Source organism: Stenella coeruleoalba (assembly GCF_951394435.1).
Source record: "Stenella coeruleoalba genome assembly, chromosome: 19".
NCBI lineage: Eukaryota > Metazoa > Chordata > Mammalia > Artiodactyla > Delphinidae > Stenella > Stenella coeruleoalba.
In genome coordinates this window covers 56490513-56510428 of record NC_137165.1, presented here as the reverse complement: position 1 = coordinate 56510428, position 19916 = coordinate 56490513, and the positions used below count along the sequence as shown (strand labels likewise).

General features: G+C 46.2%; 1 long non-coding RNA gene across 1 annotated transcript; it reads left to right on the top strand.

Annotated features, from left to right (window-relative positions):
• Window positions 1–635: 635 nt before the first annotated feature.
• LOC307177982 lies at window positions 636–5646 on the top strand. Its single transcript, XR_013825117.1, has 3 exons — window positions 636–919; window positions 4435–4567; window positions 5207–5646. It is a non-coding gene; the product is annotated as an uncharacterized lncRNA (long non-coding RNA).
• Window positions 5647–19916: the final 14270 nt, after the last annotated feature.

The window sequence follows — 19916 nt, the reverse complement described above, 5'->3', positions numbered from 1 at the left end:
TCCCTCATGACTCTGACCCCCAGAATCGCCACTGCCGGCGGCCAGTACCTCTTCGTACCTCTCAAGACGGCTGCCGAGGCCGGCCTCCCCCCATTCCCATGCTGTTTGGGGTAGCCTTGAAGCATTTAGAGACACGTTAAAGTACAAGACATTCTTCCCCTCTCCTATCTCTCCAACGTGTTACTCGAGGACTGCGATTGTTTCCTTTTAGCAGAACATCGCTGACAAAACTCCTTGGAGGTTATCACTCCCCACCATATAATGAGTCCTAATCTTTCTACAGAAGTAAAACTGTTGCCATGCCCCGTCCCTCCACTGGTGGCTTCCCAGCCTCTCTCCTGAGAGTGGAGTTTGGGGGGAAGTCTGCAGGCTGGTACTGGGAGGGTTAAATTAGCCTGGTCATGGAAGGAGAGAGAGGGACCACAGCATTCTGCTGACCCCAGATGCAGGATGCCAAGCAACTCCCTGCAGCAAGTCAGCTTGTGTGGTTGTCCTGGAGCATGTACTGGGGCTAACTCATCCCGGCCGCTCCTTCCGGATGTAGCCTTGCTCAAAATCAAGCCTTACTCCCCGGGGGCTGCCTCCTCCTCCCTTGATAAAGAGTCTCATCGTGGATGATTCAAGGGCTTGAGATGCAAGCTCTAGCGATAGCTGATGAGGCCTCCAGCCCCCAGCTGACCTCACTTTCTGGTTGTTGACAAGTTCAGTCAGGCTGGCCAAGGAGCATCCCGTCCGAGCCAAGACAAATGATCTCCAGCTCGTGCAGCCCCTGTGCCTCCAAGTCCTCCTCCTGGATGGCAGCCGCCTCCGAACCTCCCCGTAGATCATCCCCAGGTGCCACTTCTTCCACAGGCGGATGAGCAGACCGAGATGGAGAAGGCTGGTTCTCCATTCTACGCTGACATCGCTGGCTGTCTAGGTAGAGCCTGGCCTGGGTCCTCTTGGACCCTCCTTCCTTCTTCCCAGACTCTCTCCTTCCCACTCAAACAATTCAGGACCTGAGTAGGTGGTTTTGAGTCTTGAGTCACTTAAAAGCATGCAGTAGACCCAGTCCTCTTATGTTTAGAGAAGACTTTAATCTAGGCAGGGACACGCGCGTGCGCATGTGCGCACACACACACACACACACACATACACGCATAGTAGCCCAGCCGGGACTCTAATGGGAACTGGAGGTCTTTTTATCATCCGCACAGCCAGCAGCACTGAGGATCCCCAGCTCCTGGGGTCCGAGTACAGGACTGGAAGAGGTCAGGGAGGTTGCAGCTCTGAAGTCTCCATGTGGGCACCAGACAGACTGGTCCAGGACATAATGTTTTTTCTGAGACTTCTAGAGTTAAGTATCTCTTTGGAAACACTGGAAGGGACAGAAAGTACCGGGAGTGTTTGGGAGGAATGCTACCCCCTCTTCACCCGCAAGGCCAATTCTTGGGGACCAGAGCTCACGCTGCTGCACAGTTTGGGCTGTGTCCACACTGAGCTCAAGGCTGGGGCTGAAAAGGCTCCAATTCTGGTGCCAATGTAACCCACAGGGAGAGACCCAAGGGCCTCAATACCACTGATAGTAAATCACACTCCCTGACCACCGAGTGACACTTCGCTGTTCTCTAAAGGTTTTTCATATATATTATCTGACCCTCATGACACATCGGTTAGTTAGATATTATTACCCCTCTCTCTTTTATAAAGGAGGAAACTTGGCTTGGTAAGAGAAGAATCAGGATACAGACCTTGGACTTTGACCCCAGATCCTTTGCTCCTCCGCAGTAGAAATTTAATTAGACTTGGAAAGAGATAATAGTTTACCACAACCTAGGGAGTTGAAGGCTTAAAGGCACAATGATGAGGTTAACAAAGGCAAGGTGAGAAAAGAGTGGAGGCCATTTTTCTTTTAAGAATTTTTAAATTGTTCTACCTTGGCACATTGTAAACGTAATTATTCGTTACTTTATGTAGTGAGTCCACGGTTATTGTAGAAAATTTTTTAAATGCTGATAAGAAAAAGGAAAAAAATAAACCATTAACTCTAATTCCAGCCACTGCATATGTGTACATACGGACAGAGGTACATATAGATCCATGGAGAGTCGTTCTACTTCTTTATGCATATAAATATTATATATAAAGATCACACATAAATATATATGAATTGTACATTAGTATAGATCCCGGCATAGCTTCTTTTTTACTTAGAAACATAGAAAAATGCTGGAATGATATTTCCATGTCAGTGGATACGTTTATATTATTCTTTAATGATTGCCTCGTGTTCCATTGTATTGATATTATTGGACGCTGATACTGTTTTCATTTTTTTATAATTGCAAATTATGCTGTAATGAAGCTTCGTATGCACATATCTTTGTGCAGCTGTCTGATTATTTCCTTAAGATCAATTTCTGGAAGTGAAATAACTTGGTCAAAACACACGAAGATTTTCAATCTATTTTGCCAAAGGGTGTGCACCTTTTTATAGTCCCAGCAGCAGGATCTAGGGTTCAGAAGGCTTAGTCAAAGGACACGGGAGTAGGAGGGGAGCTGGACGGTCAGAGAGCCAGCTGTGTTTAAGGGGACCTTGCGTGACATGAAGTAAAGATTGGATTTTGATTTCTAGGGATTAGAGAAGTACTCAAGTTTTTGAGCAGAGATTGATTTGGCCAGAAGTGGCAAGGCAGAAGGAAAGACAGATTGGAAGGGGGGAAACACCGGAATAGTAGAGAACCCTGATGTAAGAAAGGGAAAATGGAGCACTGAGATGGGCTGTGTCAATGTAGGGGGAGGACAGAGAGTGGGGAAGAGATGTAGAGGAAGAAGGAGGGCAAGGGAAATAAGACAGCTGCGAGTCATGGCATGTACGCAGATAATTAGAGATGATACAAAGCTTCTGAGTCTGAGCAACTGGGAGAACAGGGATGCTAACAACGCCGAAGAAAACGGAGGGAAATTTCAAGGGAAAGTGGAGTTTGGGTTGAGGCGTTTGATGGTAACATCCGTGCAGAGCTGGCCCTCGGGCTGTGGGACGCGTCAGCCTCAGAGGCGCAGTCCAGGCTTTAGGAGGTGGCGACATTGCAAGGAGTGACGAGCAGTGGGAAAACAAGGCCAAGGACAGATCCCTGGAGAAAACCAACTTTTTAATAGTGAGGGAGGCAGAAGGGCCACGGAGGTTCATACAGAGAGGAAGAAGGAGAACAGGGAGCGTTCTGAGTGACAGAAGCGGAAGACCGGAAGCCTAGAGGAGGGGTGATTGTATGTTGGAAAGGATGCAAAGAGGCCAGATAGAAAAAGATGGAGGAAGGAGCCATTCGCTTTGACTGCACTGGTGAGGTCCACATAGAATGAGACGGGGCACCATCCAACCTGCCGTGAGTCCGGGTAGAACTTGGTCCCAGTCTTTGCTAAGGGCAGAGATGAGAGTGGAGCAAAGCAAAGAGTACACTGGGGCCGGGATGGTGGCAAGAAGGGGACTTCTAGGCCAGGTCCAACCAGGAACGTTTCCACTCAGCTGGCCTGGCTTGAACTATTTAAGCCTGATTGGGGGCGGGGTTGTGGTGGGCAAAGTCTTTTTGTGAATTATCTAAATGAACGCATAGCATCTGGGCAGGGTCAAAAATGAAACGGGATACACACGTTTGCGTGCTCTGTTTAAGGCAGTGATACAGTGGTAGCCTAATCAATTTTTTTAGGTAACATTCCAACCCAGAGTAAGAAGGATAAGATCTCATTCTCTGTTGGGGGGGGGGGGGTGGTACAATTTCCTTCCTCTTACTTTCACAAAAAAAGTTCTTTGGGTCGACACAAATACCACCCTCCCTCTTAACACATAAAATCTTGAGGTACAGAAAAATTATACTCCTGGAGAAGGTGAGCACTTGGTTAGAATCTCCACGTCTTGGCTGTCTCTGAAGGCAGTTCCCGTAGCTACCTCCCCCGTCCTAAGTATCAGAGGGCGGGAGCAACCCACCAGCTGAATCCCTCTGCTCTGCTTCTCCTTCCCCAGGACTCAATTGAGAACGCACACTAGGCAGAACAAAACAGTGGCAACTAATGACAAATGGACGGAGCTGCCCCCAGGTCCCCCTCCCCACTCTCTGTTACCATGGTGACACCAGCCAGCCAAAGCCAAGAGATCAGGAAACATCCATAGAGGACAGTCTGGTGGACACAGGTGTTTGGGGAATCAATGTGAACCAACAAGATCCTTCAGTCTATTGAGGGTCGGAGGGGGATAGGCACTGAGATGGGGAACTGGGGGCTAAGGTACCAACAGGTGGGCTTTGTCCTTGAAACTAGAAGCCTCTTTTCTCTCCACAGGGAGTTGCATCATTCTGATACTTGTTAACACCATATACCAAGGCTCTGTTTTCTTTTCCATGTTCATTTCTTCTTGCCGCTTCTACTTCACCTACAAATCTGGATAACATCTAAAATGGGCAGCTGGATATATGCTCAAGAAGGCATGAAAAGAGGCAAAATATTTGAAATACGGTCACTGGAACCTCCTTCAGCCACTTCGGAAAGTAGACCGCAAGGCCCAAATGCCACCCACTCTTTCCAGTTGGAACAAACGGTAAACATATCATCTAAATTTGCAGGCAGAAGGGCATCTATTTGAAAGGGTAGCGACAACCAAAGTTTGAGGAAGAAAAGGAGAAGAAGAGACTTAACCTATATTGTGGTTTATTCTTCACTATTTAGTTTTTTGTGTAACAGGAAGCCGACAGTCAAATATTAACTGGAGTTGTATCACAGCTCAAAAGGTCTGGTGGACATAATTTCCACCAAACAGCCATCATCAAACATAAACATAGGAGGAAGGGAGGAAAGAAACTTCTCAGTTACTCCTACTTTTTTAAAAATGTAAATAACATGTTCCTACTTAGGTGCTTTGAAACTCGGTCATTTGAATCGTTCAAATTCTAGGTACACATCAGGATTCTCGTAACAAGCCACTCTCCACACTCAGCCCACAGCAGCTGGAGGACTGATTCAGCCTGTTGCTCTAAGTGTTCAGGTCATTGCTCTGTCATTGCAGTAGCCATAAAGGTGAAGAAGGATTTTTGCAGCCAATTGCCAAAACCTATCAGGGTTCATTGCTTGTGGAGGGCACTCAAAACATGTTGGTTTATTGAATATTGAAAAATGTTTAAAGTCTTAACTGTAGTAGAAATTATAGCTGAATCTCCACCAACTCTTCTTTCCTCCACAGTTTATCAGTCACGGAATTTAAGTGGAGATGGACCCCACCAAGCTGCAAGTTTGGACCAATCAGAGATTAGATTCCAGTCCTCCTGTCACAATGATTGGTTCAGGTAGATGAAGTCTGATACATCAATACATGGTCTTTTCCCATCTGAGTCCTGAGGGCAAGATTGGTAGGACTTCTGAGAGAGTTTTTTCTTACCTTTGTCAGAGAGAGCCACCAAAGCCCAACTCCTCCCTCCTGGACAGCATGATATGAAGATAAAAATCCAAGAGATTTGGACATTTTGCCATCCTGAAGGAAACTGGCCTGAAGATAAAGGCGGCACCAATGAGAACAAAGAAAAGAGGCAAAATAAAACCAGGTCCTTGATGACTTAATTGATCTGTTGGATCAAACCAACCCTGAATTCCACTTTATCCAGTTTTCTTTCAATCAAGGAAGCCGCTTTGTTGTTTAGCCATTTTGAGATGGGCTGTCTTTTTGTGTACTTGTTTGTTTTGTTTTCAAAATAAAGAGTTCTAATAAATTGTTTTAAAAAACTTAATAATAAAGAGTCCTAACCAATATACTTAATGAAACTGTCATCTCTTTGACAATTTTGTTCTTAATGGACAACAAAAGTATGTTTTGGAGTCCTGGAAACTGAAATAGCAAATGGAATCTCCTGTTTGGAGAGATACAAGCTGGGGAATCCACCAAACTGTCTCACCAGGAGTAACCTGTCCAAGGCATTGATGTTCAATCAGTTCTTGATAGTTCTTGTTAAAGGGCATGGAAAAAGTCCGAGATGATGGAGAACATTTTGCAGTGCAAGGTATGTACTCTGAAAAAGAGATCCATCTTTATATGTAGATAAAGCTAGTATTAAAATGAATTTGAGTTCTCTAAGCATAAAATGTGGACCACTGTGAGGACAGACAATGAAAGTGCTCAAGCATTCCAGAAAATAATAAGGAATTTAAAACAGAAGTGAATAATATAAAATGTAAATAATCCCAATGCCGGCAGCTGAGAGTCTCTAGGAATTCTCTTGAAATTAAACTATTTGTCATTGAGCTGAAAAGAAATGTTAACTGACTATCAGTCTGCAAGAAGACCCCTAGTTTCTCTGATCAGTTACACAAGTGAAAGTACTGACAATATGATGCCAAATTTTTTTTTGGAGACTTGGTGATTTACTGGCTATACCTGTTTTCTGCTAATCAAGGGGTAAAGCTGTATTTTGTTTTCTGACCCTCCAGAAATACAGAGTCAAGAAAATATGAGATGCTCAAGAAATAATGGTTAGTTGTCTGGATGGAAGGAGATGGATGGATGGACGGAGTGATGAGAGGTGGAGTTTTACTGGGAAGAAAACTAATCCGTACCGTCCCAGCTTGTCCTAAACATTCTTTGCAAAGGCAGGAACTAGCCTCTAATTCTGTGATTACTAGCAATTACATTCTCCAATAGCATTTGTCACTCACCCTGGCCCTAAAATCCTTATAGTTTTAGATACTTCAGCAAATGTCATGATAGTAGATGACCTGTAGTATCTTAGCCTTACACATTGCAGCATCTAACACATATATCTTCTTATTTATTCCTTCTTCAATGAGGACTTTTATGTGACTTAGCTTCTTTGAGTTCCAACCAAACTATGTCCTTTTGCGGACCCCTCTAACTTTGTTAATAAAACTACCATTTTTCTTTGCCAAGGGTCCACATGAGGAAAAATGGTCGTTGTTCCAGACTGCTCATTTGGCCCCCACATGCAACTTGCAAGCTCTTAAGAACCTATCTTTTCACTGTTTTCCATCTTGTTTCCCCTTTTCCATTTCAACTGCTACCCTCTACTTCAGGTCTTCAGTAGCTTCTCACTTAAACAATATCAATTTCTTCTAAATTCATATCCTTGTTTCCAGTTTTTACTCCATGCTTTTGCATCTGACCCATCACAAGAAAACATGATACTGTTTCAACAGAACCTCCTGGTTTTTTTCCAAATTGAAGTCTTAACATAGATGGAGAAAAGCAGAGTTTCCTGGATAAACCTGGAATAGGGTTAGAGGAACAGACAATGCATTACCCCCCATGACAATCCCTACAGCAATTCTGCAGAACCTTACAGCTCTAGCTTCTCTTCTGATGCGGCCACTGGTGCCCTCTAGGAGAAGGCTGCTGAGTGGATGCAGAGAGCATAGCATCAACTTTGAGATGCTAAAGAGTATGGTGTCCCTTCATCTTCACTGGGCTGTAATCATCGCTAGAGCCTGGAAGCAATGGGAAGTGTTCCCATTTCCCCAACTCTGGATCTCGTTGTGTCACCTAGATACATCTCATTTCTGACTCAGAGTTTTTGCTTGCAACTGCTTTTCCTATAAAAGATCAAGCTTGTGTCTGGGACCAGGCTAGGGAATGGTCACCATTCTGTTGGCTACATTATTCTGTCTCCTCCTCTCTCTCCCAGAGACCAAAACAATACAATCACGCTTCTCTAGATAGATAGATGATAGATAGATAGATAGATAGATAGAAGATGATAGATAGATAGAAATCTAGAGAGATAAAGAAATAGATGGAAGGAAGGAAGGAAGGAAGGAAGGAGAGAAGGAAAAAGGGAAGGAGGAAGTAAGAAAAAGATATTTAATTTAGATATAGATATGGATATGCCTGAGATTTTCACTGACCCACCAATTTCTCATACCCACCCAGACCAGGACTACTGTTACAGTCCACGTCCACAAACTTGTTTTCCAAATGGAAACCTGGAGGTTGACCTCAATATTTTATTTCTTTCATCCAATATCTAGTTAACTGGTTCTGTTGAGTCTACCTCTTAAATAGTTCTCATTTCCATCACTTTCTGGCCATCCCCACAGTTCATCACCCTACTTTAGGCCCCAAACATCTAATGCTTGAACGGCTGCAACAGCTTTCTGACAGGTCTCTCTACCTTAAAAATCATCTCCTTCCTTTCCATTTGCTATATATATAGATACATACATATATATTCAATATATACACACATATATACACATATGTTTAATCCTTCAGTGTAAAATTGTTCAGTGGTTTTCCTTGGCCTAAAGACAAAATCGAAACTCCCTTAATTATCTGGTCCTTTCTCTGTAGTGGTTTCCTGTATGGTTGTCTCCCCAGAAACTCTTTTGAGAACTGGCCAAATCTCGCACGTCCATTCATGGGGGCTCAGAGGAGATTGTCATGGTGGAACGTAAGCCTGCCCCCGGGGCCAGAGTTGCTCAGTCCTGAGTGGGCATTTGGCCATGGTTGGGTCAACCATGGTGAGTTAACTCACCAGGAACTCTGTGCAGTGTTAAACTCAGGGATCATTGTGACCTATGTTGTCCACTATGCTTTACATGAACCTGCTGTGAGATAGAATGATGGAACCAGCAAACACAGAGAAGTGGGAGTTTGCCCCAGAGTGAGGGGCCTGATCACTCTTGAATCTCTGGTCCTAGCTGCTCCTGAAGCCAGGCTACGTCCCTACTCTTCCAGGTGCATGACTGAGAGACTCTTCCTTGCACCCCACGAGCTACACGTGTATTCTTCCTTTCAAGTTCTCTTTTTGTGCATGCCATTGGAGTTGGGTTTTTATGTTTGCAATCAAGAGTCCGAGCTGTGCGTCCCACCCTCCCAGCCACCACCACTTCTCAGCTCCTTGAAGCCAGGTCTCCGTCATCTCTGTTATCCTCAAGGCCAATTTATTGCTGGCGCAAACCACTTGTTGAATAAATAACTGGTTTGTTACCAAGTGTAAGTTTCTAGCAATCTCCTTTTGGCCGCCTTCCTAGCTCACAACCAAAGAGAAACTGAATAATAACTTGATTTACGAGACATTTGCGGCTTTCACCTCCTCCGTGCTTCCTGGAGCAGACGCACCTTCTCTTTGGAGAAAGTTTCAGGTATCACAGCAACTGCACTGGACACTGACATCCCCACGCGCTACTCACTTGATCCTCCCAACAATCCCAAGGGGTCGCGCTGTTGTTACAACCATCTCCATTTTTACGGATGAACTGAGGCCTGGAGAGATGAAACAACTTACCCAAGATCAAATGGTGACACCGCAACCCCAGCGTCGGTCTGCCTGGCTCCAAACCCGTGCTCTTACGATTTCGCTTGCTGGCCTTCTCCTCGGATTTCCTGAACCGATTGCCTCTGTTTTTAGAGCAGAAGGAACCCCAGAGTGCGAGCAGGTATTTAAAATTCCTGTTCGTCTGTCTCCAGCCTCTTCTGCCAGGTGGAAACAAATCCACCCGAACACCTGTGGAGAGGCGACTGGTCATATTTTGTGCTGGACTCAAACCAGATGGTCTTTCCTGCCAGCAAAGTGGTACTGCATGGGCCGGGGACACTCTCGATGGCCCCAGAGCGTCCCACGTGTGGGATGTCATACGCCTCTCCCCCTTTCGGCATCGATGCCGTCCTCCAAGCCCAGAAAGGTAATTTTGAGAGCTGGCATTTTGAGGAAGGAGCAGAAATTGAAGGACCTACAGAGGTGGGTAAGAAAGAGTTAAGGCCGCAGCTGCGGGCACAGCACATGGGGTGTGGAGTTACGCTCAGACTGGGCCTGCTGCAGACCAAGTCAGCTGTCATTGGAGAACAAAGCATCCCCCAGAGCCGCTCAAGTTGTGTTACACCCGGGAAGCCCTGAGAGCTCCCTGAAGCTGAGGAGCAATGAGCAGGCCACATTCACACGGACCGCAGCCGCCCGCCGCTGCCCCCACCTGCACGCCCTCCCACGGGGCCCCAGAGACCGCTACACCTCCATCGGCTGGGCGGTGATCCAGAGAGCTCCAGTGGGGCAGGGGTGTGGGGAGGTTTGCCGCGCCGGGGCTTCTGGTGCTCTCAGAGGAGGGGGACAGAGGAAGTCACTCAGGTGTGTGTTTGTGGGTAGGGGGAATAAAGAGGGGTCCAGGGCAAGGGTGGGGGTGCCCTGGAGGCACAACAGAGACTCAGCTCGGGATTTGGGAGCTCAGATTTGGCTTTCCTGTTTCATTCTATCCAAGTCTGGGTGATAAAGAGTTTTGTGCTGGGCTTCCCTGGTGGCACAGTGCTTAAGAATCCGCCTGCCAATGCAGGGGACACGGGTTCGAGCCCTGGTCCGGGAAGATCCCACACACTGGAGCAACTAAGCCTGTGCGCCACAACTACTGAGCCTGCGCTCTAGAGCCCGCGAGCCACAACTGCTTAGCCTGCATGCCGCAGCTACTGAAGCCCACACACCTAGAGCCCGTGCTCCACAGCAAGAGAAGCCACCGCAATGAGAAGCCCGTGCACCGCAACGAAGAGTAGCCCCCGCTCGCCACAACTAGAGAAAGCCCGCGTGCAGCAACGAAGACCCAACGTGGCCAAAAATAAATAAATAATTTTTTTTTTTTAAAAAAGAGTTTTGTGCTGGAATCCTGGAAAGCTCAGATCCTTCAGCAATTCAAGAAATGCGCTGGCCGAACCCCTCAAATGCTGAGGGTTCTTTGGTTTTCACTCAAACTTAAACATTTTTCCTGTTTTTCCTCCCAACTGCCAAAGTCGTTGCCTGGTGCAGTCTTTCAGCTCCAGGAGTCATGGGGTCCCTAACAGGGAAGCTGTGGGGAGCTTCGGGGGATGTGCAGCTGCATCTGGGGCTTCTGGCTCTTTCCTTCTCTGCCTGTGTCTGGGTCACCTCTGGGATCTGCGGGTTAGTCATGGAGGTGTCAGCATTTATGAAGCCCACCCAGGGCCAGGCCTCCGTGGCAGGACCCGGGGAAGCTCTGTCTGCCCTGTGCTCTCCCATCATGCCTTTCACCAGTTGGAGTCCCAAGGAGAGGTCCTTCCATCTTCAGGTCTCTGCTACACTTTTCTGAAGGGGATCGTGGGGGAAAGCGTGGCCTGGACTCCCGGACCATCTCTTACAGCTCCAGCTCTGAGATCTGAAAGCTAGAGGGAAAAGGGGTCTGGTCCTTTGCAGCCAAGTATTTCAAGTGCTCACTGGTTTTCAGTCGTAGGGGCTCTTCCAGGAAGCTGAGTGTAATCCACAAGTAAATATACCAAAGGCATCATAGCTCCAAGATTTTCCCAACAGTACACGCCCAAGGTGGACAGCCCATCACAGAGTCCAAGCTCCGCAAAGACCCTAGTACTCATAACACCACCGTGTTAAGCATTTCTTGCAATTGAGAGAGGAGAAAGTTGGGACTCAAAAGCCTTTTCGGGCTACATAAGTAGAACACAGAGCAAAATATTGGCAGAGCCAAGATTTGAACCCGGATCTGTCTGCCCCCGAAAGCTCTCAATCACTGCGTTTCCTGGGTCCCTTCCCCTCCATTGAATTCCCAGTCTAAATTAAAAAGTCTTCAGTGTGCTACCCTTACCTTCTGTTTTCTTCCTTTGTTTTCTCAGGGCTCATGAAAGATGGAACAAGATGGAATTATCACCACCAGAGGACATCCATCACTGGTAGAACAGAGGGCATGGGTGCAGGAACCAGCCCAACTGGGTCCAGAGCCAGCTCTGCTGACTACAGGCTGAGTACCTCGGGCCAATCACCTACTCTCTCTGAGCTTCAGTTTCTTCATGTGTGAAAGTCTGGAGATAGTACCAATCTCACTGATATTGTGGGGATTAGAGGGAGAAACCAGAATAGGAATGCCTGACCCATTGTATGTATTCTATAAACGCTAGCTTTTTACCTCTTCCCTCCACAGGCATGAAGGTAGCTATTAATGCCTTCCTCAAATCACACGGCTCCAGATGAAATAACCTCCCAGAAATGGTTCCGTTTTTCAACTTTCCATTTTCTTTGCTCTTATTTTGGACCATCTTTTACTATTCCTTAACAGCTTCTTGAATCCTGGCAGGACCAACTGCCAAGAAATGTTGTCTAAAGATGCACCTTCAGGGCTTCCCTGGTGGCGCAGTGGTTGAGAGTCCGCCTGCCGATGCAGGGGACGCGGGTTCGTGCCCCGGTCCGGGAAGATCCCACATGCCGCGGAGCGGCTGGGCCCGTGAGCCATGGACGCTGAGCCTGCGCGTCCGGAGCCTGTGCTCCGCAACGGGAGAGGCCACAACAGTGAGAGACCTGCATACAGCAAAAAAAAAAAAAAAAAAAAGATGCATCTTCATAAAAAGGAAGAGAGAGAGAGAAGAAAAGAATGATGATGTGGTCGTGTAATGGATTCATTTTAAGACTTGGAAATGCATAAGTAAAGGGAAAAAAAAAAAGATGAGTTTTCAGAACCCTGGACATTAGTGTTAAATTATGTTGCTTTCATAATCTGGAATGTAAGTCTCTCTCTCTCTTTTTTAAATTTTTATTTTATATTGGAATTTAGTTGATTTACAATGTTGTGTTAGTTTCGGGTGTGCAGCAAAGTGAATCAGTTATACATATATCCATTCTTTTTCAGATCCTTTTCCCATATAGGTTATTAGAGAATATTGAGTAGAGTTCCCTATGCTATACAGTAGGTCCTTTTTGATTATCTGTTTTATATATAGTAGTGTGTATATGTTAACCCCAAACTCCTAATTTAAGTCTCTTAATTTTAGCAGAAATGCCTCTAAGCTTGTCACCACTGCTTCTGGATCTGAGAAAGGACGAGGCACTAAATGAGAGGGGGAGCACGTTCAAAGCAGGAAGTTCATCTAACACTAATGGCCAATGTGACTGCAAGATGCAGGCGGTGGTGATGCCCTTCACACCTTTCTCCAAAGCCCTTTTATGTTGCTTCAGAGTGAAGCATCACACACAGGGTCATCAGGTTGGAAACTGGGGACCTCAGACCCTGGAGGGAAGCCACTGTGTTCTCAAGATATTGATAACTTCAGCTTCTGTTCAGGTATCTGAGCTCAGTGACAGCTCTATATGTCCAGTGTGTTGAATGAATGAATGAAGAATGAGTGAATAAATGACATGGACCCCTCAAATCAAGACTTTCTCTACCTCCAACTAACTCTTGCCCAATGACATCAAAGTATTATCAAATCTCTTTTCCCAGATTTAATTTTACAAAGTCAGCTTCACTCTTGAAATGGATGAAACTTTCACATTGATGTGGGGAGACGCCAAGAAAAGGCATGAAAAGTGATTGCTGCACCTTAATGACAGGACAGGAGAGCAGAGGTGTGACATGATTGGCCAGGGTGGGGGATGGGATAGGACCAGGGGAGTGAGGATGGGAAGAAGAGCCTGGGAAGAAGAATGAATAATAGATTTGAGTAAGACATGATTGTCATGATCATTTTGTGCCGTTTGGCCCACTCGGCCACTTACTGAATGGGAAACCTCAATTTCCTCACCTATAGAATGTGGAAACAAATACCTATGTTTTCACAGAGCTGTTGTGAACACAAATATGGAGCCTAGCACAAGGAGACAGTGAATGTTAATACTCTGGGGCGTAAAGATCTGTGGCCGTAACCCCAGCAGTGAGTGTTCCACAGGTAAGAACGCTTCCTGCAAAGCTCCTCTCAAGTGATTAATTATGACATTCAAGCCAATAAGAGAAAGAGAGGAAATACCTATTAACTCAGGGGAAAGAGAAGAGTGTGTTCTGCATGATCTCCAGGGTGGTGGCTTAGCCCTAGGAGAGGCCCCTCTGATGGCCACAATGGCCCTGGGGGCCAGGACAGACCAGGTGCAAATTGTGAAATACATCACATCTGACCTTGCTGTCACCGCCTTCCTGGTCTGTACTTGTTCTAACTCCAGGTTTTACCCTTATTCCCAGAACCCAGAGATTTCACACTGTCCCCCTCTCCCTGATATAAAACCTACTCTGCAAACATTCATTCATTCATCTAATGCCAAAACATAGGAGACGGGCGCCAATTTAAAACAGAAACCCACCCCACGGTTATTTGCACTGGAAAGCTAATTAAACAAGAGAGCTGATTTGGCAAACGTCTTTGGAACTCTGGTTTGTTGCAAGCACTGCAACAGGCACTAAGGAGTACAGAGAAATTCTTCGTTCCTGCCTTAATAACATGATAGGGAGGAAAGGGAACCCTCCTACACTGTTCGTGGGAATGTAAATTGGTACAGTCACTATGGAGAGCAGTATGGAAGTTCCTCAAAAGTCTAAAAATAGGTCTATCATATGATCCTGCAATCCCACTCCTGGGCATGTATCTGGAGAGAACTCTAATTGGAGAATATCCATGCACCCCAGTGTTCATAGCAGCACTATTTACAGTAGCCAAGACATAGAAGCCGCCTAAATACCCATCAACAGAGGAATGGATAAAGAAGAGGTGGTACATGTGTACAATGGAATATTACTCAGCCACAAAAAAGAAGGAAATAATGCCATTTGCAGCAACATGCATGCAAATAGAGATTATCATACTAAGTGAAGTAAGTCAGACAGAGAAAGACAACTATCATATGATACCATTTATATGTGGAATCTAAAAAAATGATACAAATGAACGTATTTACAAAACAGAAACAGACTCACAGATTTAAAAAACAATTTATGGTTACCGAAAGGGAAAGTAGTGGGAGGGATAAATTAGGAGTTTGGGATTAACAGATACACACTACTATGTATAAAATAGATGAACAACAAGGACCTACTCTATATCACAGGGAACTATATTCAATATCTTGTAATAAACTATAATGGAAAAGAATCTGAAAAAGTATATATATATATATATCTGAATCACTTTGTTCCACACCAGAAGCTAACACAACACTGTAAATGAACTAGACGTCAATAAAAAAATAATTAATGAAAAGACATACACTCCTCTCACAAGTTTTGTCAATGTGCTTGATTCTTTAAGGTCTATGCATGTTCTGCTTATAGCTATAGCCCAGACTGGAAACTATCCAAATGTTCATCCACAGCAGAATGGAAAAATAAATTGCGGGACTTTCACACAATGGACTATTTCACCGCATGGGAATAAACATTCTACAGCTTGATGCAACGATCAGACTGAATGTCGAGTGAAAGGAGCCTGATGCAAAACCACACGTCCTGTTGATTTCATCTCTATAAGGTTCAAAAATAAGCAAACGAATTTATGGTGTTAAAAGTCAGGAGAGGGACTTCCCTGGGGGCGCAGGGGTTAAGAATCCACCTGCCAATGAAGGGGACACAGGTTCCAGCCCTGGTCTGGGAAGATCCCACATGCCAGAGCAACTAAGCCCGTGCACCACTACAGAACCCGCGTGCCACAACTACTGAAGCTCGCATGCCTGGAGACCGTGCTCCGCAACAACAGAAGCCACCACAATAAGCCCGCACCCTGCAAAGAAGACCCAACGCAGCCAAAAAAAAAAACAGTCAGGAGACGGGCCTCCCTTGGCGGGGAGGAGGAGAGCTGGAAGGAAGGAAAAGGGGCTTCCTGGTTTCTGTTTCTTAATCCCACTGCTGGTTACAAAGGGGTAACAGCTCATGAAATTCATCAACCTGCTCACCGATGATCGTGGACTTTTTATAGGTATATAATTCTACTTCAATCAAAAAGCAGGGCTTCCCTGGTAGCGCAGTGGTTGAGGGTCTGCCTGCCGACGCAGGGGACACGGGTTCGTGCCCCGGTCCGGGAAGATCCCACATGCCGCAGAGCGGCTGGGCCCGTGAGCCATGGCCAGTGAGCCTTCACGTCCGGAGCCTGTGCTCCGCAACGGGAGAGGCCAAGACAGTGAGAGGCCCGCGTACCGCAAAAAAAAAAAAAAAAAAAAAAAAAAGCAAAGAGCTAGATGTATAACTATGGTAGACATCAGACCAAAATAACACATAGAAAAACATACAGATTTTACAAAGCAACTTTGAGGTTGATGATATTTTGACTCTCCTGCTGTCCTAAAACATGGAGATAAAGAACATGATAGGAAACCACTTTGTTAAGAACGCTTGCTTTGGAAGAGTGGTTTTTCACTTCAGACTGTAAACTCCTAAGAAGTCGTTCTTGACCCCGTCCACGCTGGTGAGAATTCATTATGACATCACCAATTCAGCTCTAATTAACTGGACCTTTATAAAAGGTGTGCAGATTGTCTTAAAAAATAGGAAGAGAGCTAAAATCTGTTTCTTCTTGTTTTTAAATTATGTATTTTTAGGTATAAAATGACAAACCACTTAACTTGAGAAAATCAATACCAATTTCAATGCTTCCTTTTGAAAAAAAACCTCTTTGAGACCTTTTTTCCTAACCCATTCCCCGGACCTTCTGCCTAACATTTTGTCCCTCACAGTTCTGAGCCAATTCAACTCTGTTATAAAGGGAGACATAAACATTTATCCAGGGCCATGCCCGATTCCTACAAAATTCCCTCTCAGACAAATTATGTCTTAAAGTCTGAGCTCTTAGAAGGTTGAGAATGAATAAATGTATTATTTATGCATAGATGCAGATAAGTAGATAATAACGGCATGGTAGCTTTTCATAACCCTATTTAGAGTGAGGCACTCAACTTTTTAATGGCAATGGGGGACTTTCATTTTAGAGACTGTCTTTAAAAGGAAAAGTTTCCTCAGAATGTCCATTATCCTATCACGTTTGCAAATCTACCTTGTAACCTCCAATGCCTTGGAAGATGAATCTTCATATTTGAACATGAACTTTTTGCTATTAAAACCAGCCCTCTTAAAAAAAAAAATAAGTAGGCCCTTCGGGTTAATTAATTGAATTGAAAGTGTTTTTTTCTTTTTTCTTTTTTTTTTTCATTTTCAAGTGTTAACCACTCCTAAGGCTGTTTAACTCAGAATCACTGCTTCATCACAATCCAGCCTCCTCTCTCGGGAGGGCCGTGGATACTGCAGTGGGCTGGGTACTTGTCAAAATGCAAATTCCCAGGGCCCCTCCCCCAGAGAATCTGAAGAGTCTCAGCTGGAGACCAGACTTGCATTTTTAACGCCCCCAAAGTGACTGCTGCAGGTCCCCCTTGGTGGACTCATTGGATTCTGCCTGAATCAAATAAGGAGGGTCAGCTGCCCTCAGAGGCCCGGCCACTTCCTCTGTGCCCTGATTCCCTGCAGTTCCCATGTCCAGTCTACACGCGGATCCCAATTTGGGAATAGATGGCATTCCAAGTAGTATTTTGTCAAGCTTAATTGGAACTAAGAGCTCATGTGGCTTTTTTGTTCTTTCCTTTTGAATGGTGCTTTGGTCCTTGGGCGCCCTTATTTAACCTATAAGGGAGCAAAGTTGCAGCAATGACTATTGTCTGCAAGGTTCTGGGAGCAGAGGGGTAGAAAAGTGAAAAGTCATTGTCAGAATTCCCAGACGGGAATGATCTTAGGCAAAATGTTGGGGGACAGGGGAGAAGAGGGGGGAGTTAGTTTAAAATCACACCTCTCCCTTTCTGCATTTCTCTTTCCTGGGGTCCTTTCTCTGAGGCTGTTAGGGCTTTCTTAGCTCTCATCCAGCCCATCCCAGCTAATCAAGTCCCCATTCTAGTAATCAAGCTCCCATTACCTAGGGCAGCTAATACCCGTTATTAGTTAAGAGAAAGGCAATTTGATGGAATCAGTTTATGCTCTTGTGTGAGTGGCTGATACAACTAAGTGATATTTCAGTAGCACAGGTCAAAGTGTCTCTGGGCCCTTCTCACTCCAATTCTCTGGTTTCTCCTGGAAGAAGGCCGCCTTCCAGCCCCTCAACTGTGTACCTAAAAGACATCCTACTTACCATCGGAAAGTTGGCCATCCCACTTAGAAGCCCCTTCCCACAATCTCACAGACATACTCCGCTCACAACCAGAACTGGCCAGCATCTCGTCTGAATTCTTGATAGCACTGCTTGTACACCGGTAAGGATCTGACCTGGCTTGTCCATAAAAATGCTACCATTTCCCTCAATTCTTTTCTATTTTTCCTCCTTGCCCATTTGTACATCGAAGGCTGTCCCACTTCCAAAACTCAATGGCAATTATATTAGAAAACAGCAAAGACATTCCCTGCTGCCAATGCAAAAGTGATCACCAACCTGACTGCCACGCAGCTGGTCCTACAGACAGAGTGACCTCCGAGCAGCTCAGCGGAGTGTCCTGTCTCCCCCCCGAAATCTGGGAGTAGGTCTCTCCATACTGCTTATACTGGGATCTTCCTCAGCGTCTAAGCTTTTGAAATGCAATGGTACCGATAAAACTGTCCTCAGGACAGACAAATGGAGAGCCAGGTTGAAGCAAACAGTGTCATTTTACAAATGGCAAAAAAAGGCGTCGCATACTTTCTACGTTCGTCCCAGCATCCATGACAGATCTGAAAGAGAAATCCAAGACCTGGGGGTGGGGTCCAGCTGCCTTCATTCATTTCCCTTAATCAACAGCTGTTGGGTGATGCCCCCCAAGTACACACATTCTAAATCGACACTGGTCGGGGGCAGGTCTTCTGGGCTGGGGAGTCTTCTGGGCTGGGGAGCGGGGGAAAAGCATAACTCTGGAATCATGATTACTTAAGCACAGTGAAAGAGGTATGAAATCACATGAGAGGTCAGAGAAAGAAGAGTTCTTCCAATTAGGACAGTGTGAGAGATGCCATCTGAGCTGGTTCTCCAAGACCTGGGATGGAATTATATAAGAATCAATTGTATAAGCATCAACATCGGGGAAGAGTGATTTGGGTAGAAGCGCCGGAAGGGCAAAGGGCAGAGAGAGAGGATGCTCCTTCAGACAGACGCTGGGAGCCGGAGGAAGCCGAGAGAGCCCAGCCTCTCCAGGTGGGAAGTTCTGGGAACAGGTAAAGGGCGGGAGGCTGGGCGGTGGGCAGGGCTAAGATTACAGGTGGGCTGCCAGAGTCGCAGGACTCAGTGAGCAGAGAGAAAAGGCTGGTCCTGAGGAATGTGTCCCATTTTCCTGGCTCCTTGGGGACTTCAGGCATGCTAACAAGAGACGTGTCGCCTGCCAGCCAGCAGATGTGGCCCATGAATAAACATCCCCGCGGGGCCAGGGAGGTGGGGGGAATAACAAATATGAAGAGAGTGGTGACCTGCCCCTCCGTGTCCCCCCCGCCCTGCTCCCAGGGCAGCAGACACGCTCGCTGGCCCGAAGGGGAGGACTCAGACGGCCTCGCTCGGGGCCGGGTAGGCCGCACATTAATCCGGGTGGATTTGGCCATCTTGTGACACAGCCAATCAGTTCGAGGGAGGGGACTGCAGGAACGCCTCTCCTTTCACGCCACAAAAGGATTTTCGTCCCTTGAGAGCACAATGAAAAAAAAAAAAAAAAAGCCAATCAAGGCGGGATCAGCTGTGGGCTGGTCGCTGCAGATCTGTCTGTCCCAGAGGGGGGTTAGGGGGACATATTGGTCCGTGTGGGAAACCCACAGCCTCGGCTTCTCACACATTGTTCTCCTTCTCTTCGACTGCACCCCTCCCCACCAGCCCGTACCCTCCCCTCTCCCCTCCCGAAAGAAAGCCGTTAATGCCACAAAAGATACTTTCCCCATTGTGCCCTGGACAGCTGAGAGGTCCCAGTTAGCCCTATGCAGCTGTGCATCCTCTCCAGGGAGAAGGGGCCTGGGCCATCCGAATGGAGAACGGGATGCTTACCATACAAAGGAATTAAAGCCACTTGGGCTCTCTCCTGCTAATCTAGGACTGGGGCGGGGGCGGGGCGGGGGAAGGTTAAACACGGTTACATTTTCATTAGGTGCTAATAGCAAAAGGGCAGCTCCTGGCAGCAGGGACCAGACATTGTTATGCAGAAAGTGCCCCCCAAAGGAAGGGCAGGGCAGGTGGGGGGGGGATGGAAGGGGGCAGCCAGTGTTAAAGCTCG